General features: G+C 35.1%; 1 non-coding gene across 1 annotated transcript; it reads left to right on the top strand.

Moving 5' to 3' along the window:
* The first annotated feature begins 321 nt into the window (after positions 1-321).
* On the top strand, positions 322-428 carry LOC141669132 (small nucleolar RNA R71). The gene has a single exon (XR_012553424.1). It is a non-coding gene; the product is annotated as a small nucleolar RNA R71 (small nucleolar RNA).
* Positions 429-4,030: the final 3,602 nt, after the last annotated feature.

Raw genomic sequence — 4,030 nt, 5'->3', positions numbered from 1 at the left:
GCATGCGAACCTACGCACAGCTCACAAATATTGGTTATCTGATTAACACCATAGTTAGCCGGAGAATCGATCTTCATAGACAACGCCTTTAGTTGAGCAGTGATAGTCCTAGCTGTATCCACTTCAAGAACTCCTGCTACCTTGCCCTGTGGCAATCTCTGAGTTGGATACTGATATTCATTAGCAGCCATAAGTTCAATTAGATCATAAGCTTCCTCATAGCTCTTTTCCCATTATGCTCCACCTGATGCTGCATCGAGTATGGGTCTTGACTGTGCTCCCAAAATGTTATATAAGTAATTGATGGTCATCCAATCAGGCATTCCATGATGAGGACACTTCCTAAGCATCTCCTTGTAGTGCTCCCAAGCTTCACATAGAGATTCTCCCGATTTCTGTGCAAATTGAGTAAGAGCATTCCTCATTGCAGCTGTCTTCGCCAAAGGGAAAAATTTAGTGAGAAACTTTTGAGCAAGATCTTCCCAAGTAGTGATTGAACCTGCTGGTTGAGAGTTTAACCAGCACTTAGCTTTATCCCTCAGAGAAAAAGGGAAAAGTCTCAGCTTCACAACATCTTCAGAAATATTGTTGAACTTGAAGGTGTCACGGATCTCGATGAAATCCCTAATATGCGTATTAGGATCTTCTGCTGGAGAATCCCCAAACTGGATTGAATTATGTACCATCTGAATTGTGCCAGGCTTGATTCAAAGGTATTAGCTGTGATTGCTAGCCTGACAATGCTAGATTGAATGTCATTGATCTTGGGTTGAGAAAAAATCCATCAACGCTTTCGTTGGTGCTGCTGGATCTCCCATTATAATGAGTACCTGAAACACAAATAAGTAGACCGTGAAAGTAAAAGAATCCGAATCAGTGAACTTTAACGACCACTGACGTCAAGCACATAAACTAAAATTAACACCGAGTCCCCGGAAGCGGCGCCAAAAACTTGTTAGGGCGAAAACACGTGTTAAATTACACGCAAGTATACACGTTCACAAGTAGTATAAGATATAAATCAGATTCGTTCCCACATAGACTGGTTTAGGTTAAGTTCAGATTATTCACTTATGCAACAATGTATGGTTATCGTTCAATGCTAAGACAATAACAATTTGAGATGTTTATAACTAAGATTAAACTAATATGCAATTAACTAAGAATAAAAGTGATTGAATTAACTAAATGAGACAAACATGGGATTCTAACTTCATTAAATACTTCATTCAAAGTCATTGTTCTTAACCTTAGCATGTGATGGTGATGACAACTAATTCAGATAACACGAAACTAGTAAACGCCAACTTTCATTGTACGAATACCCTACTACCAGATATCCACAAAAGAGATAGAAGCTGAATAGACACCAATTATGTTGAGACCCTATATGTCTATAGAATTTGACAACATAAAGGTTTAATGAACAAGTTATCTATTGTAATTACATAGGGCAAGTAAGACGGTTAAAATTACCTACGAATCATGCTATATAAATATACAAATCATGTATAATAGATACATGAACCTATGCAGCATGGCAAGTTCTAAACCTTTATATTCACTGTCGCTTCAATAGAGATTAACACGCTATCTTATATGTTAGCTACGCACATAAGACGAATAAGCACAACCAATACTAGGATATCAATAAATCACCACACACCAAGATATTGAAATAAATTAACTATTAAAATCCATAAGTAAATCCGTTAGAACTCCATGATAAAGATTAGTTCATTACTGAACTCATCGTCATCATGGGTTCCAATGAAAATATGATAATTAACAATATAAGAGTATTAGGGTTTAAAGACAAATTGAAAACAAGCATCCAAGTATCAACTATACTAAAGAAAACAAAATTCTTCTTCTCTGTAGCCGTCTCGTGCTCTCTTGGTCTTCTTATTGTTCTCTCTTGGCTCCTTGTTGTTGAAAATGTCTTTTTATCACTATATATAAGCCCCTAGTGAACCTCGACCCTCAAAATCATCAAATTCTACTAAAATCAAGATTATGGGGCAAAAAGGGCGGGGCGGCTGCGCTCAATTCAGCGCGGGCGCGCTGTTTTTTTGGCAGAAAGGCGAGGCGAGGCGGCCGCGATAGTTTTGGGAGCGGCCACGCCTGAGTTCTGGACTTTTCTGCAATTTCTTCTTTTGGCCGTATCTTGAGTTCTACTCATCAGAATTAGGCGATACAACTGCCCATGCGAAGCTAACGAGATTCTCTTCAACTTGAGAATGTCCTAGGCTTCTGATTCTGATCTATTTTCAGTATATTTCCTTGAAAAACTCCTTTCTTCATTTAACTAATGCATGAAATGCAATAACACAAAAATATATCAATAATACCAACAACTTGAGTCCAAAACACCAACTTAAGCTTATAATGAAGCGTTCCAAGTATATATAAAATCCACTTACCACAACACCCTTCGCGATTTATATACGAATATATATTTCCCCGAATATCTTGTGTTCCTCGTTTTATTGTTCCAAACACTATTCACCTCAAGAACACGAAACCACTAACGAAGCACTAAATTTTATATCCGAAAAAGATTCAAAAGAATTTTTTAATTTAGTGATTATCGTATTCATCCCCCCTTCTACGATAATTCAGGACCTAACAATTGGTATCAGAGCTGACTGATTGATACACAAATAAGGATCATTAGCCCAGTGCAGCTCGGTGTGCAAGAAATTAACGAGAGACTCTGTTAAATAAATTTAATTTATTAACTGAAATTTACATAAATTTATTTTATAAATTTTATTTAGCAATTTTATTTTATAAACTTAATTTAAATGAGTTTATGATTTAAACTTGAATAAGTTTATTTTATGAATTTATTTTAAATAAATTTATTTTATAAATTTGAGTTAAATAAATTTATTATTTAAATTTTAGTAAATAAAATTTTATAAATTAAATTTATTTTTTCGGTTGTATTTTGCTTGCTGCCAGTTTAGTAGCTGCCTTTTTTCTTTCTTTCCTCGGCAAATGCTGTCATTGCTGTGAAGTTGTGTTTAGTTCAGTATGTTCAGTTTTCTATCATTTCTTTCTTTCCTTGACAAATTAAATTGTACGGGAAGGAAAACAAGATGGCAAACTCATCCTGTAATACAGCGCTACAAACTCAAACAAAAAGAAGGGGGGAGGGGAAGCAACAGATTGCATTGTCACGTGCCTGGATGGCAACTGGTCGGGTTCGGATCGGGTATTGTAAAATCCAAATCCAAATAATTTCGAGTTATCCAAATCCAAATCTGTCGGGTTTCGGATCGGATCGGGTTTTTTCGGGTATCCAAAATCACTAATAATGTAGTCAAATTTAATATTATTTATACATACAAACACTGTTAATCACATTTATATGATAGATAAAATTAAAATAAATTAACTAATAAGTAGTTAAACACATTATATTACACGGGTTGATGAGTAATATCTAAGATATGTTGATAACATAATATTTAGTACCTGAAAGGAAAATGAGCTTTGCTCCTGTGGACGCTAGGCGCTCCCGCGGTTCGCGAGAAGGAAAAAGGATGAGTCCTCTGTTGCATCTGGCACGAGCAAGGTTGCTTACGAACTTCTTCTCTTATGCAATTTCAAGTTGAGAAGGGGGAGTTAGCAAAGTTAGACAAGATTATTTCATCACAAATTTGTTTTATAAATATATTTAAAGTACATCTTACATAATAAAAGCTAATTTTGAAATAAAAAGTTAGAATTCACTAAATAAGTGTTGCCAATCTTGATTATAATCTACTATTACTCAAATAATACAAGAAAAATATGTAAATTATATGTATTATATCTAAAATATTATATATAATCTATAATAAATGTGTTGGGCTTTAATCGGGTTTCGGGTTTGGATTGGATTGGATTTCGGACTTCGGATCGGGTATCGCTTCGGTATATTTGAAATCCAAATCCAAATTCAAAACTTTGGGTTCGGTATATTCAAAACTTCGGATTTCGAATCGGATATATGTCGGATCGGATTAATTTATCATCCCTA

Source organism: Apium graveolens, chromosome 6 (genome assembly GCF_009905375.1).
Source record: "Apium graveolens cultivar Ventura chromosome 6, ASM990537v1, whole genome shotgun sequence".
Lineage (NCBI taxonomy): Eukaryota > Viridiplantae > Streptophyta > Magnoliopsida > Apiales > Apiaceae > Apium > Apium graveolens.
This window is presented reverse-complemented; position numbering and strand designations above follow the sequence as displayed.